Below are 20,076 nucleotides of genomic sequence, written 5' to 3'. Positions count from 1 at the left end.
TATGGAAGTTCTATGGATAGATTTCTAAGGTATCTCCAAACTGTTCTCCATAGTGGCTGTACCAGTTGACATTCCCACCAACAGTGCAGGAGGGCTCCCTTTTCTCCACAGCCCCTCCAGCACTTGTTATTTGTGGACTTCTTAATGATGGCCATTCTGATTGGTGTGAGGTGGTATCTCATGGTAGTTTTGATTTGCATTTCTCTTATAATCAACGATGTTGAGCATTTTTTCATGTGTTTGCTGGCCATCTGTATATGTTCCTTGGAGAAATGTCTATTCAGGTCTTTTGCCCACTTTTCCATTGGTTGATTGGCTTTTTTGCTGTTGGGTAGTATAAGTTGTTTATATATTCTAGAGATTAAGCCCTTGTTTGTTGCATCATTTGAAACTATTTTCTCACATTCTGGAAGTTGTCTTTTTGTTTTCTTTTGGGTTTCCTTTGCTGTGCAAAAGCTTTTCAGTTTGATGAGGTCCCATGAGTTTATTTTTGCACTTATTTCTATTGCTTTGGGAGACTGACCTGAGAAAATATTCATGATGTTGATATCAGAGGGTGTTTTGCCTATGTTCTCTTCTAGGAGTTTGATGGTGTCCTGTCATATATTTAAGTCTTTCAACCATTTTGAGATTATTTTGGCACATGTCATGAGGGTGTGTTCTAATTTCATTGCTTTGCATGCAGCTGTCCAGTTTTCCCAGCAGTGCTTGCTGAATAGACTTTCTTTTTCCCATTTTATGTTCTTGCCTCCCACGTCAAAGATTAATTGACCATAGATGTCAGGAATTATTTCCGGGTTCTCTATTCTGTTCCATTGGTGTGTCTGTCTGTTTTGATACTAGTACCACACTGTTTTGATGACTGTGGCTTTGTAGTATTTCTTGAAGTCTGGGAGAGTTATGCCTCCTGCTTGGGTTTTGTTCCTCAGAATTGCTTTGGCAATTCTGGGTCTTTTGTTGTTCCATATAAGTTTTTGGATTGTTTGTTCTAGTTCTCGAACAATGTCATGGGTAATTTGATAGGGATTGCATTGAATCTGTAGATTGCTTTAGGTAATATGGCCATTTTTACAATGTTGATTTTTCCAATCCATGAACATGGAATATCTTTCCATTTCTTTACATCTTCTTTGATTTCTTTGATTAAAGTTTTATAGTTCTTGGCATATAGGTCCTTTACCTCCTTTGTCAGGTGTATTCTGAGGTATTTGATTTTGTGAGGTGCAATTTTAAAAGGTATCGTATTTTTGTATTCCTTCTCTAATATTTAATTGCTGGTATACAGACATGCAACTGACTTCTGACTGTTAATCTTATATCCTGCTACTTTGCTGAATTTATTAATCAGTTCAAGTAATTTTTGGGTTGAGTCCTTAGGGTTTTCTATGTATAGTATTCTGTCATCTGCATCTCTTCCTATATGGATTCTTTTTATTTCTTTTGTTTGTCTGATTGCTGTGGCTAGGACTTTCAGTACTATGTTGAAGAGCAGTGGTGAGGGTGGGCATCCCTGTCTTGTTCCAGATTTGAGTGAGAAGACTTTTGATTTTTCCCCATTGAGTATTATATTTCCTGTGGGTTTATCATAAATGGCTTTGATTATGTTCAGGAATGTTCCCTTTATCCCCATTTTGGTGAGGGTCTTGATCATGAATGGATGTTGGATTTTGTCAAATGCTTTTTCTGCATCTATTGAGATGATCATATGATTTTTGACTTTTCTTTTGTTAATGTGGTGTATGATGTTGATTGATTTGTGTATGTTGAACCATCCTTGTGAACCTGGGATGAACCCTACCTGGTCATGGTGTATGATCTTTTTGATATGTTGTTGGATTTGGTTGGCTGAGATTTTGTTGAGAATTTTTGCATCTATATTCATCAATGATATTGGGCAATAGTTTTCTTTTTTGGTGGTTTCTTTATCTGGTTTTGGAATGAGGGTCATGGTGACATCATAGAATGTCTTTGGGAGTATTCCTTCTTCTTCAACCATTTGAAAGAGTTTAGGGAGAATGGGCACCTGTTCCTCTTTAGATGTTTGATAGAATTCACCTATGAACCCATATGGTCCTGGACTTTAATTTGTAGGGAGTGTTTTTATGACCTCTTCAATTTCATTTCTAGTGATGGGTCTGTTCCGTTGGTCTGTTTCTTCTTGATTCAGTTTTGTCAGGCTGTAAGATTCTAGAAAATTCTCCATTTCTTCCAGATTGTCAAACTCGTTGCCATACAGTTGATCATAGTATTCTCTTATGGTTCTTTGTATTTCTGCAGTATCCGTTGTGATTTCTCCTTTTTCATTTCTAATTTTGGTTATTTGAGTTCTTTCTCTCTTCTTTTTAGTGAGTCTGGCCAGGGGTTCGTCAATTGTGTTTACCCTCTCAAAGAACCAGCTCTTGCTTTTATTAATTTTCTCTATTGTTTTTTTGCATCTCTATTTTATTGATTTCCTCTTTGATCTTTATACTTTCCTTCCTTCTGCTGACTTTAGGCCTCTTTTGTTCTTCTTTTTCTAATTCGTTTAGGTGGAGGGTTAAGTTGTCAATTTGGGATCTTTCTTCTTTTTTGAGAAAGGCCTGTATCGCTATGAATTTCCCTCTGAGCACTGCTTTTGCAGCATCCCATAGATTTTGAGAGGTTGTGTCTTCATTATCATTTGTTTCAAGGTAGTTTTTAATTTCCTTCTTGATTTCCTCATTGACCCATTGGTTTTTTAGTAGCATGTTGTTTAGTCTCCATATGGTAGGTTTTTTCTCATTTATTTTCCCATGTTTGATTTCTAGTTTCATGGCATTGTGGTCAGAGAAGATACTTGAGATAATTTCGATGCTCCTAAATTTGTTGAGGTTAGCTTTGTGTCCCAATATGTGGCCAATTCTTGAGAATGTTCCATGTGCACTTGAGAAGAATGTGTATTCTGTTTTTTTTGGATGTAGTGTCCTGAAGATGTCAATTAAGTCTAACTTTTCTATTGTTTCCTTTAGGATCTCTGTTGCTTTATTGGTTTTCTGTCTAGAGGATCGTTCCATTGGTGTGAGGGGGGTATTAGTCTCCAACTATGATTGTATTCCCATCAATATCTCCCTTTATGTCTGTTAATATTTGTTGTATGCATCTGGGTGCTCCTGTATTTGGGGCATATATGTTGACGATAGTAACCTCCTCTCCTTGGATGGATCCCTTAATCATTAAGTAGTGTCCTTTTTTGTCTTTTTTTATGTCTTTAGTTTTAAAGTCTATTTTGTCTGATATGAGTGTTGCGACTCCTGATTTTCTGTCATGTCTATTGGTGTGAAATATTTTTCCCCACCCTTTCACTTTTCATCTATGTGTATCCTTTGTCCTGAGGTGAGTTTCTTGTAGGAAGCATATTGAAGGTTTTTGCCTTTTTATCCACTCAGCCACTATGTGTCTTTTGATGGGGGCACTCAGTCCATTGACATTTCAGGTGATAACTGATAGATGATTATTTATTGCAATTTTCAACCTCGTGTTCAAGTTGATTCTATGCTTCTCCATTCTTCCTTTCTTTCTTTCTTTCTTTTTTTTTTTTTTTTTGGTTGGATGATCTCAGTTTATTATCTGATTGAGTGTTTTTTTTTTTTTTTCATTTTTTGCGAATGCAATGTTTGGTTTTGTTTTGTGGTTGCCCTGTTTTTTAAGTATGCTAACCCCTTCCGATAATTGTGTGTTTTAGCCTGATGTTCCTGTAGGTTCCAACACTTCATTACCATATTAAAATTAAGAAGAGAAACATACAAACAAACAAAAAGGGTCTATTTATTTCCTAACATTCCTTGCCCACATTTTATGATTTTGATGACTCTTTTTTTTTCTTTTTAATTTTATTTTGTTTGAAACATGTTCATGATTAAATCTGTATGCTGGCTTATTTTAGTGACTGCTCTCTGATTGCAGTTTCCTCAGTCCTAGTTCTTCCTCTTCTTCTTTTTTTTCTTTTTTCTACCCTTTCTTTCCTTCCTGCCTTTTAGGTTTAGAGAAGCCCTTTCAGTATTTCTTTTAACCTGGGTTTTGTATTGCTGTATTCTTTTAGTTTTTGTTTGTTGGAAAAATTTTTATTTGACCTCCTTTTTTAAATGATATTCTTGCTGGATAGAGTATTCTAGGTTGCATATTTTTTCCTTTTAGCACTTTAAATATCTCTTGGCTTTCCCTCCTGGCCTGTAGTGTTTCTGTAGAGAAATCAGCTGATAACCTTATGGGGGTTCCCTTGTAGGTAACATTCTGCTTTTTTCTTGCTGCCTTTAGGATCCTCTCTTTATCACTAACTTTTGCCATTTTTATTATGATGTGTCTTGGTGTGGGTCTATTTGGGTTCAATTTGCTTGGGGCCCTCTGTGCTTCCTGTAACTTGAACTCAGTATCCTTTAGATTTGGGAGGTTTCCAGTGATAATTTCTTCAAATATATTTTCCATCCCCTTATCTTTTTTCTACTCCTTCTGGAATTCCTATTATGCACAGGTTGGCCTGCATTATATTATCCCATATGTCTCTTCTATTGCTTTCCTGTTTTTTGATTTGGTTTTCTGTCTGCTGACCTGATTGGGTGATTTCTATTATTCTATCTTCCATATCACTGATTTGTTCTTCTGCATTATTCATTCTGATTTTTACTGCCCTTAGTTCAGTTTGTATCTCTGCAAATGAATGTTCTAGTTTTTCCTGGCTCCTCCTTATATTTTCTAGTTCCTTTCTGAGGGTATCTGCATTACTATTCATATCTTCTCTTAATTCCTTCAGTATTTTCACTATTTCTCTTTTGAACTCCAGGTCTGTCAGGCTGCAGAGATCTGTTTCATTGTTGACTGTTTTAGGTGAGTTCTCCTGTTGGTTTGACTGGGGGTGGTTTCTCAGCTTCTTCATTGTGCTGCTTATTTTCTTTTTCCTGGTGGATTTGTAGTCTCCATGGCCAGGCAGTGTTTGCCTTGTCACTGCCGTGGAATGTTTCCTGAGGTCTGGCATTGTTGGTCAGTCTTTTTTGAGGCAGTGTGGCTTTCTGGAGTGTTGATGGGCTAACAGGGTATCTCTGAAGCAAAGGAGGACTTTCTGAGTGCAGACAGGACTGGGAGGTCCACACCACGATGGTAGAAGATTTCACTCGGTCAGGCAGAGCTTGCTCTGGTGCTTTTAGGCTGTGGGGTTCTTACAGGGTGTTGGCAGTGTTGGGCATCTATTCCTCAGGAGTGCAGCACCTGCTGAGGGCTGGCAGCTATCTGGGTCACTGAAAACCCAATAGGCTCTTCCCTATGGCAGCCCAACTCAGAAGGACTGTCTGAGAATATAGGCAGATCTTTTCATAGCCCGGCCAAGATTATTGTAGCTTTTCTGGGCTGCAGGGGGTCCTGCCTGGAGCTGGCAGTCCTGTGCAGCTGTTCAGCAAGAGTGTCGCTCCCCCTGAGAGCTGGGGCAGTTAGCTGGGCCGCTGCATACCCATGAGACTCCTCCCCAGGTCAGCCTGACTCAGAAGGACTGACCAAGAATTAGGCAGATCTTTTCACAGCCCAGCCAGGCTTGTAGCTTTTCTGGGCTTCAGGGGGTCCTGTCTGGAGATGGCAGTCCTGTGCAGCTGTTCCATGAGAGTTCGGCACCCCTTGAGGGCTGGAGTTGCTAGCTAGGCTGCTGTGAACCCAAGAGGCTCTTCCCCATGGCAGGCCCACTCGGAAAGACTGTCCGAGAATTAGGCAGATCTTTTCATGGCCTGTCCATGCTTGTTCTATCTTTTCTGGGGTGTGGGGTGTCCTGCTGGGAGCTGGCAGTCCTGTGCCATTGTTCCATGGCAGTGCGGCTCCTCCCAAGAGCTGGAGAGGCTAGCTGTGCTGCTGCAAACCCACGAGGCTCTTCCCCAGTGCAGGCCGACTCGGAAAGACTGTCCGAGAATTAGACAGATCTTTTCACGGCCTGGCCAGGCTTGTTCTAGCTTTTCTGGGCTGCAGGCCTTTTCTCAGGGGCTGGTGGTGTTTGGTGCTGCTCCTCAGGGATGTAGCCCCTCCAAAGGTCAAGCAGGCCAGTGTAGGGACAGCCCCTGCAGTGGTAGGCTTCAGTCAATTGTTGAGGCCAGCCCTCCCAGATAGCAGGCAGCCCCAGGTCTGGCGAGTGTGTGGGGAGGTGGCAGGGGTGGGGGGAGGGGATGCACTGGGAAGCACAGATCAGAAAGCAATTTTAAAGCCAAGAAGACCAAAGTGAATTGACATCATCTACAAATTTGTTTGCATATTTATTTGCTCTTAGCTCATTTTTTCATGGCCACACAGAGTCACTTTAAGGTTGTGGGTTGAGGTGTACAAATAAAGAACATAATTAGAAGTAATTATGAAATGTGTATTCTCCAGGAGAAATGGGCATGAAAATATACTAAAATGAAAATGTTTGGTGAAAAAGAAATACTATTAAAATCTGACCAGTATAAGATGAACTATCAGCAAACGCAGTTTATATACTAGAACCCTTACTTAGATTCCCACCCATTTTTCCTTCAAGTAGTTTTCATTTTCCCTGTTATTATTGACCCATTAGTAAACTATATTTTAGGATACTTTCCATAGTAATTTATATCATTTCTTTTATGTAATAAATTCCTTAAAAATTCTTCAAATTGAGAGGCAGAAAGAAAAACATTACAGCTAAGTTTTTGACAGAGAATTTAGCAAAAAGAGTATTGAATCATGACTCAATATCAGAATGCTCTCAATCCATTACTTTTGAATTTTTTCATCTTCTCCTTATTAATTATTCCACTGTAAAAAAGTGTATCTTCCTGTCATAAATAGTTTCACTACTAAAAGATAACTGTCCCTTTTTTTACTTAAAGTCTAATATCTCAGGAAAATGTGATTGGTTTTACTTGAAATACATGTTGACTCTGTGATGAATAGTAGAATAGTATGGCTAGAAGCCCTTAACTAGTATCAAGTAATAACAAGTTGAGGGGCTGATTTGCAGATGTTGAAGTGATGGTTACCCAATCTGTTCAACCCATGTTCTTTCTGCTAGGATGAATTTCTATTTAGGGTCTTTCAGGCCTTCCTCTGGAATGTAAAGTGCCTTTCTCTTAGAAAGTGAATTTCTATGTATATAGATTTCACTTTGTGGATTTTCTAGGTAGCTGGCCTATGCTGAGTCAGTATAAATAAAACTAAAAACCCTATGTGTAAATGTTCTATATGTCTGAATACCAGGTGGAAAGGATCTATTCTCCTACTGCCATGCAGGGCTTAGTCTAATCCTATAGACCTTGGCAGTGGCTTCCAAAGCATAAAGCTAAAGTTCAGGGTGCTGGCCCATACTTTTCTACTTGGCACGTGATCATTTACATCCAATCTTAGTTGAAGACAAACTGGTAAACATGCAAAGTGGCATGATCTGGGAAAAAAAATCCTGTTTCCTCTAAAATGTTTGAACTATTTCTACTCTGATTTGACTAAACATTATTTTTTTTAATATACACCCTAAATTTAAAGAGGAGGTAATTTAGGAAGAAAAAAAAAAAAGACTCTTGGCCTTTTAGAATAAAAGAGATACTATAGATGCATTTATGAAGCCTTCACTGGTTTTCGTCACCTTCTCTTTCATTTTTTACAGAACATTTAAAAATGTAAACTCCAGGAGTTCCCATCGTGGCACAGTGGTTAACGAACCTGACTAGGAACCATGAGGTTGCAGGTTCCGTCCTTGCCCTTGCTCAGTGGGTTAATGATCCAGCGTTTCTGTGAGCTGTGGTGTAGGTTGCAGATGTGGCTCATATCCCACGTTGCTGTGGCTTGGTGTAGGCCAGTGGCTACAGCTCTGATTCGACCCCTAGCCTGGGAACCTCCATATGCCGTGGGAGCGGCCCAAAGAAGTATCAAAAAAAGATTAAAAAAAAAGTAAACTCCATTCTAATATTTTGTTTTGTTTTGTTTTTTAAGGGCCTCACCCAAGACATATGGAAGTTCCCAGGTTAGGGGTTGAATCAGAGGTGTAGCTGCTGACCTATACCACAGCCACAGCAATGAGGGATTGAAGCCACATCTGCAACCTACACCACAGCTTATAGTAACAGCAGATCCTTAACACAATGATAAAAGCCAGGGATCAAACCCATATCCTCATGAATGTTAATTGGGTTTGTTACCACTGAGCCATGATGGGAACTCCAATATTTTCATATTTTGAGCCTCCTACCTCTGCTTTTGGTAGGCATATGGTAAAAGTCACAAGAGTCAATGTGAATATTGTAGCACCTAAAAACTGGGATTGACTGGGCCTTACTGCCCTCATGTGCTGTCTTGAAGTACCACATTTTCAGTTTAATAATGATCATTATGACATTTTTAGTTGTAAATTTGTCTTAATCATGATTATTTTGACTAAAAAAGTATAATCCTTACTCAAACTGGTATAAGATCAAAACAAAGTGTATGGGCTAATCCAATAGAAAAGGAAAATAAAATACCGGGAGGCCTTTCTGCAAACTGAGAACCAGAATTTATATGCCTCTATGTCTCAGTGTATCTTTTTGTGACAGAGTCAAGATTCACTTTCACTTTTACTGCTGAAGGCTGCCTTTGAATTACTATGTTTATTGATTTCTGGGTATTAATTCTAGCTTAGTAATTGGCAATGCAATAAATACAAAATATATTTGTTGGTTATATTTTTCATACTATTTTTTTTCATGCACTATTCTCTAAGTAGAGTTCTAAACATTTTCCCATGTTCTCTAAATTCCTGTTCTTATTTCCTTCACTTAAAAAATTATTAGACAATTGATAAACACATAATTTTTAAAGGAGTTTATATTTTAAATTTATGAATATTAAAGTATGTTCCATCTCCAAATGCTATTTTTTTATTTTTTGTCTTTTCTAGGGCTGCACCTATGGCATATAGAGGTTCCCAGGCTTGGGGTCCAGTCAGAACTATAGCCACCAGCCTATGCCAGAGCAACAGCAACATGGGATCTGCAGCACATCTGTGACCTATACCACAGCTCATGCAACAGGGGATCCTTAACCCACTGAATGAAGCCAGGAATAAAACCTGCAACCTCAAGTTTCCTAGTCAGATTCATTAACCACTGAGCAATGATGGGAACTCCCTCCAAATGCTCTTAAAAGCTTTGGCAAATTCCATTAAACCTGTGTATGTGTGTGTGTGTCTTCAATCAAGAGGAATTTCATACTTAAATAAATATTTCCATTAATATATTAGTTTGTATATAGTATGCATATGTAAATTATATAAATTGCAACATAGGTCAATTACTATTGCCAGAGACAGGTATGCATTTATTTTACAATGAAAATAGCTCAGTTGCCTGATAAAGCCTTGCATATTAACAGCTAAGTGGCAAAAGTAGTACTAGAATAAAAAATATACCGGTGCTCTTTTGAGCTATTCAAGTAACATCTCTCTGGGAGGCATCCTTATCTGCAGAATAAACTACTTTTTGTCCACCTGTGAAAATAATTACTTAATTTAAATCTCCTAATCTAGATATTGTCAATTTGTGTTATTCTTTAAATATGCTACTTATGTGCCAAAATATTTATCTCCTCAGTTTTCCTGTCTTCTCTGAAGGCCCTGGTCTCATTCCCTGCCATATGTGAGAAACAGTTTAACATAGCCTGTTCTATCAATATTATTTTCTATATGTCTCCTGCTTCCCCTCCTGCATCTTTCCCACCAAAAATGTTGAAGATCACCTTATTAAAATATATCTAAAACTAATGACATTGAAGGACAATTTTTCTATGCTGGCCAAAACTGTGAAACAGGATTAGTAAGAGAGGAGGGCAATTCATCAATCTGTTGGGGGATTAGAGTGTGTGTGCATGTGTGTGTGTGTGTGTGCTCGCACATGTATATATTTGTGGAAGAAAGCATTTAAGAACAATTACAGAGTAAAATAGGTTAAATTAATATCTTTTATAATACTAAGGACTTTTTTTACTCAATAAATGTCCTTATCTTTAATATTTCAAATAAAATTTATTATTATTTGATTCGGACGATTTGGTAAATGTCTTGTCTGAGCAGGATCTTGGTGCAGTTCATGGCAGTACAGGCTCACATATCTAAGTGCCCTATAAATTCCACCTCCTCTAGAAGTTGAAAGGAAAAAAAAAGAATTGTTATTTAACAGGTTATATCTAATATTATGCTTTCCTGGAGCCTGGATACTATTTTGTTGCTCTTTAAAAATTCTTAGCTAGAAGTTTATAATTCAAATTTTAGATGTTCCATAAATTTTCTGATTTGTCTGTTTGATGAATTCTTTGACTGTTTTGTTCCCTTTGAAAACCTAGGTATTGGTTACTTCAGATAAAGTAAGAGTACTCTTAAAAGCTTGATATCTATGAGAATTAGAGATAATTTAATTGATTACAGCAGGAGAATTAGCAGTGTTCTTAGGATTATTATTGGGACATTTAATTGTTTTCATCATATTGATAACATATATATAAAATATTTTTAAAGTTTTTATTGTATTTAAAAGTAAGTAATTATAGAGGTTTGAAGTGAGGACACATGATCAACTTCCCTCAGTCGCTGGTATTAGTGATCTACCCTGCACAAAAGGGAGGTGGATGCTCTTGTGCCACAGATGATTTTCTTCAGTGGAGTCCATTTTCATATAAGTTGACTCTTTACATTAGAATTTATATTTGGTGCCTAGGACACATGAAATTTTGTCCTACCTTTGATTGTCATTCACTTTTGGTGCAACTACCTCTCTTTTCTCTGTCACAGAGCCAAAAGCTCCAACCATAAACATTCCACTTTAATGCCCCAAACACAGGAGTTATATTTATAAATTCTTACAGTCCACCATCTGAAGTCCCTGATGTAGTCCTTCTCAATGGGCTTGAAACAGTGGAATCATCCTTCATTTTCAGTGAATGGTGGTGAAAAATACATGATGAATTTCTAAACTATGTTCACTTTTCTCAAATCTTCAACCATTATTTTCCTGTAGTCAGATATAGTCATATGAAGCTCAGGTGGAAAGAATATCTCAATCTCATGATTCTCTGAGGATTATAACACTTTCCTTTGGAATGAGATGACAAGACATCTAATTCTCTCAATGCATTGGTTTTAGCTAAAATTCAGGCTGAAATTATTATACTTGTAAAGTGACAAATTATGCCATATGCTAATAATACTTAAAGATCACTCTATTGAACTGTATGTAGTTTTGGAAAACCCTCATAATAGTGCCTTCTTTCTTAAATTTCTCATTTTCTGAGAAAGGACCTTAACTCTAATATTTTACAGACATGTAAGGAATTTTTACTGTGTAGCCAATACATCCTTCCTGGAAAGGCCTTTATCTAGGGTCCTGGGGTCTGGGCCTCTTTGCCCCAACTCAAACAGAAATTCTGAGACCATCACTGTTACAGAACATGAGGTTAATTTTGAGGTCTTAAAGAAGAGATCTATTCTCTGACCAATCCTGTTTATTTACCTTACCTCAGAGGGCCATCCCAAATGTCATCCTTGATAAACACTTGAATGCTACCATCCACTTCAAGGCCTGCTTCCCAAATAACCCAAAGACAGGCACCAGTTAATGGCCACACAGCACAAACTTTATAATACTAAGTTGGTTCAAAATAAACCCTTAAGTGATTTGTGAAGAAATTTTTGAAATTATTGATCAGAATGGGTATAGAGATGAAGAAACTCACTATAATCATTTATATTAAAGGGAGAAAATGCATTTTTTTCTCTAAAAAGTACACAAACATAACTAGTTTAATATATGAAATGTTGTGAGATATAATATGTCCCTAACTCTAACCACCTATTTACATGAAATGTAACGAACATATTTAGCTAATAGGAATTTTTCAGGTTAAAATACCATGTAAACTGTGAAACACAAAAGTCCTTTGAAATGATGCCTTCTAAATATACTTCAATTAAAAAAAATGATGCTGGAGTTCCCATCATGGCTCAGTGGTTAATGAATCCTGCTAGAAACCATGAGGTTGTGGGTTTGATCCCTGGCCTTGCTCAGTGGGTTAAGGATCCTGTGTTGCTGTGAGCTGTGGTGTAGGTTACAGATATGGCTTGGATCCTGCATTGCTGTAGCTCTGGTGTAGGATGGCAGCTACTGCTCCAATTAGACCCCTAGCCTGGGAACTTCCATATCCCATGGGAGCTGCCTTAGAAAAGGCAAAAAGACAAAAATAAATAAATAAAAATAAATAAATAAATAAATGATGCTTTCTATTATTGTACTACTCATTAAAAACATTCCTGGAATGGAGTTAGATTCAACAGTGCCCAATATTGACAAATGCCTTCACATTCAAACTATATTTTTGCTGTACTCTATAATTTAAAAGAGAGACTTATTCCTTATTAGTCCAGAAAAATTGACAGTTGGTTCAGTCGACCTTGGCTATTAAAGCCTTTATGTTTAAAGTCCTTTGAGTCATCTAAATTGTTATCCAATCATTTTCACTTAAAGTTGTGACTCTGGAGGCCTCAGATGCTCAGATGTTGGTATATTATCATCATCTTTTATATAAGCCTTTCATTTCTTCTAAACCACCATAAAGCAGTCTATCACCTTTCCATTATGGTATTTAATGTGATATATACATGTATATATGATATACATATGTGATAGACACAAATCATATATAAAATATACTTTAGAGGCTGTTTTCTTAAAGTGCGTCTTTTCATACTAATTGCAGACTATAATATGAATAAAAATATGACAAAATATGGATATGTTTACATTAGATTTTTAAAGCAAATTTATAATGATCATTCCTCTAAGCATAAAAAATATTGGCATGAGAATTTTCCTGGTGGCTCAGCGGGTTAAGGATCCAGTATTGTCACTTCTGTGGCTTGGGTCACTGCTATGGTACAGCTATCTTTAAATAATTTCAAAGATAAATAGTTTGGAGGAATAATAGCTTTTTTTAAATGTACCCGTAGTTAAATTTGACCGACTTACCTTCAACTTTTACCTCTGTTATTCTCTCATATACCATATATATCATTTTCTCATGTATATAATTGTATATATCACATAATATATACAATATGTGTGACTGGGTCACCTTGCTGTACAGTAGAAAACTGACAGAACACTGTAAACCAGCTATGATGGAAAAAATAAAAATCATTAAAAAATGCGTATAATATGCATATTTATATTTTAGACATCATGAACCCATATTTCTGAACAAAGTACTTTTGCGTACATTTCTTAAAACGCATTCCATACATAACCACATTAGAATTACTAAAATGTGAAAATTTGTTTGGCTAATGCCTTTTACATTTTCCAATGTTCATATTCGTTGAACCCAAATTACTTGGCTTATTTTTTCCAGGTATGGATCTAATTATCACACATTGTTTTTAGTTAACGTGTCTTTTATTTGGCTTTAATCTGGAAATGTTTTTCTGATTTTATTTGCTTTTCATGACTTTTAATTTTCTGAGTATTGATCAAAATATTTTTGAAAAGCATCCCATAAATTGATGTTTTCTTAAACTTACTTGTTTTGCATTTTTCATAGATATTATCAGGTTAAAATGGTGTCTTCATGTTTCTTTATTTTAAAATTTTAATTTTTCCTTTGTAATCACTAAGTACTTAGTGATCAATACTAAATAATGCATGGATATCTTAGTAATATTCAAGTTTAACCAGTTATTTTCACATTCATTGATGCTAATATGTCATTTTCTTAAAAGTTGGAATTAGATTTTCTTGTATAATATTGTTGGTATTTTTCTATAAAGATGCCCTACCCTCAGTTTTAGATTTTATTTTTCATTAATTTACATAACTGTGAAAACATAGATTCCCATTTTTAATGTGTTGTAATTAATTTTATTGATTAATGTTCAAAATGTCTAAATAATACCTGGATCATGTGTATTTAGACCAGTTCATATCACTTTATTATTGTTTCTTAGATAGTTCCTAACTAAGCTTATCTTGCTATTTTATTGTCCACCCTGAAATTATACTTATCTAAACCTGGATATTCTTAGTGCCTCCAGACACTGTCTACAATGCCTGGAAGCTTTTATATTTATCTGTTTATATGTTTCTATGTTTATATTTCTTTACTGTTTGCATCTCTCTATTTATAAACCCTTGAGTACATTCTCTTTTCTTCAATTATTATTATTATTTTTTAACGCCCGCACCCATGGTATATGGTGGTTCCCAGCCTAGGGATTGAATCTGAGCCACAGTTGTGACCTATATCACATCTGTGGCAATGCCATATACTTTAATCCACTGTGCCAGTCAAGGGATCAAACATGTGCCTCTACAGCTGCCTGAACAGCTGCAATTGGATTCTTAACCCCCTGTGCCACAGCAGGAACTCCTGATTTCTTTAATTATTATCTAACTTTTCAGGGTTAATTTTAGCCTTCATGTTCTTTCCTCCTTTGTTACTTCCTATACCAAAAATGAGAAAACTGACTTCCATTTTCTACAATATATTTGTTATTTTCTCACTCCTATAATAAAGAGAGAGTAGGTTCAGAATTGCTAATCCATACTTTTGCAGAAAACAGATCTATTGACTGGAGTTTAATAATTAATTTTATGGGTTTTATTCTTTTTTTTATTTCACTTGAAGCTGTAATGTCAAAGTACTATATTCTAAAGTTACTAGAGATTTTATTTTACCCATTTAGCATTGTTATGCTATTTATATGAAATCAATTATGTTTACGTTCATTAGTAAAATTTGCTATTGTTTGCTTTCTCTTTTATTTTTTACCCATTTTATTGTTTTAATTTTTTTTAGGGCTCCACCCACATCATACGGAGGTTCCCAAGCTAGGGATTGAGTCAGAGCTGTAGTCACCAGTGTATGCCACAGCCACAGCAATGTCAGATACGAGCAGCATCTGTGATGTACACCACAGCTCATGGCAACACTGGATCCTTAACCCAAAGAGCAGGACAAGGGATCAAACCTGCTTCCTCATGGATGCTAGTCAGATTCATTTCTGCTGAGCAACAAGGGGAACTCCTGTTCTAATTTTGACTTTTTAATAATTTGATTCAGTTTCTATAATAAAAAAATGTACGAAGTTATATTCAGAGAAATATCAGTACTTTGTCATTCATTTCATTGTATTTTTCACTCACTCCCTGTATATAACCAATTTCAGAAGCTTCTGTTTGATTATATATTCTTTTAAAACTTGCAAATCTATGTATATTTTTGTATTTATGTATTTCTTATATGCAGAAATACAAAAGTTAGTATACTATAGTTTGCTTTTTCATTTTCCTGTTTTACATAATGAATTATTAACAGATATCTTTCTTATTCTTTTACAACATTGCATATGTAAATGCATATAACGACTGTGTGGGTGTAGTAATGTTTATAGTCAACCAGTCTTCTATATGTAGACATATAAATTATTATCAATACACTGAAAAAAATGCTGCAATGCATAACCTTCTGAATTTTCATCCTTATGGGCCGTTCCAGTTTGCAGCCCCACTGGCAATTGATAAGAGTACTATTTCCCCATAGTTTCATTGGTTAACTATTTTGTTAAACATATTAATTTCTGCCACCACGGGAACTCCATGTAGTTATTTTAGAGAATATTTGGAATGATTTGGATTCAAGTGTTGACAATTTTCCTCTGGTTATGTTGAAAGAAAACAAAAAGAGAGAAAGAAAGAAGGAAGAAAAAAGTAAAAAAGAAAGATGAAAGAGATAGAAAGGAGGAGTGGAGGGAGGGAGAGAAGGAAGGAAGAAGGAATTGAAGGAAGGAAGGAAACTTATATTGTTAAAACCAAGGTTGGCAAACTATTGTTTATTATTTTTCATATTTATAAGCATACTTGGATTTAACTTTGAAAGAAATCTATAAAATGAATCACATATTTAGTATTTTAAAACAAAAAAATTGGATTTTATCAACTATTTTTGAGAATCTATTGAAATTATGGTACATTTAACATGCTGATAAAATACATTTTGTTCCTATGTTTTCTAAAGTTAAATCTCATTTGGAGTTCCTGTCATGGCTCAGTGGTTAACAAATCTGACTAGGAACCATGAGGTTGCGGATTCGATACCTGGCCTTGCTCAGTGGGTTAAGGATCCGGCATTGCTGTGAGCTGTGGTGTAGGTTGCAGACGCAGCCGGGATCCTGTGATGCTGTGGCTCCAATTTGACCCCTAGCCTGGGAATCTCCATATGCCACGGGAGTGGCCGATGAAATGGCAAAACAAACAAACAAAAAAAAGAAAAAAAAAGTTAAATCTTATTTATGTCATTCAGCTAAATTTTATTTGGTATTCTAACATGCTATTCTAAGTGTTAAGTGCCAGCAGTGTCTCATTATTCAAACTGTATTTGCCAGGTTTTGTGTGGTAGTTTATATTTCAAACTAATTGTAACATTTAGATATTTTTTCCTTGCTCTGGAAAAAATAAATCATATCAATTATGTTTCTTCCTAATTGCTAGCTGAAGACATCACATGTGAAACCAAACCCATCCATTGACCCTGTGTGTACTTCTTTCCTTTGGTAAACTACTTTCTCTTATCAATATTTCATATCAAAATTGTTTTTATTGAATTAAATATGTCTTTCGTTTGTTTGCCTATGTAACATTTAATTAAATTTATCAAATGTGTTACTGAATGTATTCATATAATTATATTTTTTTTCCTGAATCCAGTAGTTTTTCATCAAATTTTATAAGGCTCTATTTTTAGTAAAAAAACAAAAACAAAAACAAAAAACACATATTCATGTATGTGTAACTCAGTCCCCATGCTGTACAGCAGAAAAAAAAAAGATATTACATTATAGAAAAAAAACTACATTATCTCATTTAATTCTTCATTTGTCTCCACTTTCAAGAGTAACTATTGAACACTGTGTGTAGTTTTTATTCAGCATCAGATCCCACAACTTGAGCATATTTTCCTAACTACACTCTCCTTCTAACACAATGTTTGACAAATTCCTCCTCCATTTAAAAGCCTTTTCCTTGGTTCTCATGCTGAGAAAAAATAAAAAATAGGAAAGTAGCTCCAAGCTCTTCAGAAGGAGGGAAATTGCTTTACATCCAATTGTAAACTGGTTTCTAGAATTTAGATAAAAAATTCACCAAAAAATTATCAAGGGAATGTATTTAATTAGGTATTAACTTTTGATCCCCTTTACCCAATTGTATCCCCAATCCCTCGCCTTTTGCAACCACCATTTTTTTTTCCTGTAATTATAAAGCTTGTGTTTTTATTGTTTATATATTTTTTGTTTTGTTTTTTTTTTAGTTTTTTTGTTTGTTTGTTTTCGTGGATTTGTGGGGGTTTTTTTTAGATTCCACATGTAAGAAAGAATATATTGCGTTTGTCTTTCTCTGACTTGTCATTTAGGTCCATCCATGTTGTCACAAATGACAAAATTTCATTCATTTTTTATGGCCAAATAATATTCCACCTTGTGTGTGTGTGTTTGTGTGTGTGCGTGTGTGTGTGTGTGTGGTGTGTGCAAACTAAAATTTCTTTATCCATTCACCCGTCAATGGACACAAGTTGTTTCTATATTTTTGTTATTGTAAATAGTACTGCAATGAACATATGTGTGCACATATCTTTTCCAGTTATTTTCTTTTTCTTTGGATAAATACCCAGAAGTTGAAATGCTGGATAACACGGCGGCTATATTTTAATTTTGGGAGGAACTTCCATACTGTTTTCCATAGTGGTCACAGCAATTTAGATTCCCACCAGAAGTGCAGCAGTGTTCCCTTGTTTCCACAGCCTGCCAGCACTTTTATGTCTTTTCTTTTTGATCATAGCCATTCTAGTGTGTGTAAAGTGATATATCATTACAGTTATACAACGAATTTCCCTCATTATTATTAATGTAGAGCATTTTGTCATGTACATGTTTGCTGTTACACCTTCTTTCTTCTTTGGAAAACTCTCTATTTAGATATTCTATCCATCTTTACATTGTTTGATTTTTTGCTATTGAGTTGTATGGGTTCTTTACATATTTTGAATATTTACCCTTATTAGATGTAAGATTATAAAATATTTTATATTTATTCAATACTTTGTCCTTTTATATTCTTGATAGTTACTTTAGATATCCAGAAGCTTTTTAAATTTGATAAGAGTTCCACATATTCAGTTTTGTTTTTCTTGTTTTTACTTTTAGTGTCACATTCAAAAAATAATTGCCAAAACCCTTGTCAAAGAGATTATTGCCTGGGTTTTCTTCTAGGAGTTTTATGTTTTTAGGTCTTTAATCCTTTCGAGCAATTTATCATGATAATTTTTCCCAACATCAGTTATTGAATAGACTATCCTTCCACATTGTATATTCATGGCTACTTTATCATAAATTAATTGCAGATATATACATAGCTTAACTTCTGCACTCTCTATTCTATTTCATTGATGAATGTGACTATTTTTATGCCAATGCCAATACAGTATTCTTTTGAATACTATACTTTTTTTTTTTTTGTCTTTTTTTTGTTGTTGTTGTTGTTGCTGTTGCTATTTCTTGGGCCACTCCCGCGTCATATGGAGGTTCCCAGGCTAGGGGTTGAATTGGAGCTGTAGCCACCGGCCTATGCCAGAGCCACAGCAACACGGGATCCAAGCCGCGTCTGCAACCTACACCACAGCTCACGGCAACGCCGGATCGTTAACCCACTGAGCAAAGGCGGGGACCGAACCCTCAACCTCATGGTTCCTAGTCGGATTTGTTAACCACTGCGCCAGGACGGGAACTCCTGAATACTATACTTTTAATGGAGTTTGAAATCAGGGAATTTTATGACTCCAGTTATGTTTTGTTTTTCAAGATTATTTTGGCTATCTGGGGTCTTTTGTTGTTCTATACATATTGTAGGATCGTTTGAAAAAATGTAGTTGGTGTTCTGATCAGTATTGAAATTAGATTTGTATCAGTGTATTACTTTATGTATCATGGACATTTTAACAATATTAACTTTCCCATTCCATGGATACAAAATATCTTTCTATTTATTTGTATCTTCTTCAATTTCTTAATGTCGTACAGTTTTCAATTCATAGGTCTTTCACTTACTTGGTTAAATTTATTCCTAAGTATTTTTTCCTTTGTGATGTAATTGTAAATGAGATTTTCTTCTGCTTCTTTTTTTTTTTTTTTCCTGACAGCGTAGTATAGAAGTACAATGGATTTGGAGGTGTTGATTTTGTACCCCGCAATATTACTGAATATGATTAAGTCTAATATTTTTTGTTAATTGAGTCTTCAAGGTTTTTATAAATATACCATATCTGCAAATAGTGACAATTTTAGTTCTTCCTTTCCAAACCAAATGTCTTTTCTTTTCTTGCCTAATAGCTGTAGATAGGTCTTTCAATACTATTTTGAATAAACATGCTGAGGGCAGGCATCTTTGTCTTTAACCTGATCATAGAAGAAATTATATCAGTTTTCACCATTGAGTATGATGTTAGCTGTGGGCCTATTGTATATGACCTTTATTTTATTGAAGTACGAAACTTTCATAATCACTTTGTTGACAGTTTTTATCATAAATAAACACTGATTTTTTTCAAATGACAAAATTAGTTTGTCAAATGCAAGTGGTTTCTCTGTATTTATTGAGGTGATCACTTAATTTTTCATCCTTCATTACATCAATGTGATTTATAACATTGACTAACTTGTGACTGCTGAACCATTCTTGAATCTCTGAAATAAGCCCTACTTTGCATTGGTATATGACCCCTTTAATGAACTGCTGAATTCAGTTCCCCTATTTTGTTGAAGAGTTTAGTATCTATGTTTTCTGGTAATACTCCCCTGCAGTTTTTTGCTTTTGTTTTTGTTTTTCTTATACCATTCTTGTCTTTCTTTGGTAGCAGGGTAATGCTGGCCTTGTAAAATGAGTTTGGAAGAGTTTCCTTGTATTCTATTTTTTGGAAGAGTTTGAGAAGGATTGACACATTTCTTTTGATACCCAATAGAAGTCACCTTTGAAGCCATCTGGTCCTGGACTTCTTTTTGTTAGGGGATTTGGA

The sequence above is a fragment of the Sus scrofa genome, chromosome 11 (assembly GCF_054392235.1).
Source record: "Sus scrofa isolate SSC_HxYL_T2T_F1_AM1 chromosome 11, Sscrofa_HxYL_maternal_Yorkshire_Landrace_v2.0, whole genome shotgun sequence".
Classification (NCBI taxonomy): Eukaryota; Metazoa; Chordata; class Mammalia; order Artiodactyla; family Suidae; genus Sus; species Sus scrofa.
This window is presented reverse-complemented; position numbering follows the sequence as displayed.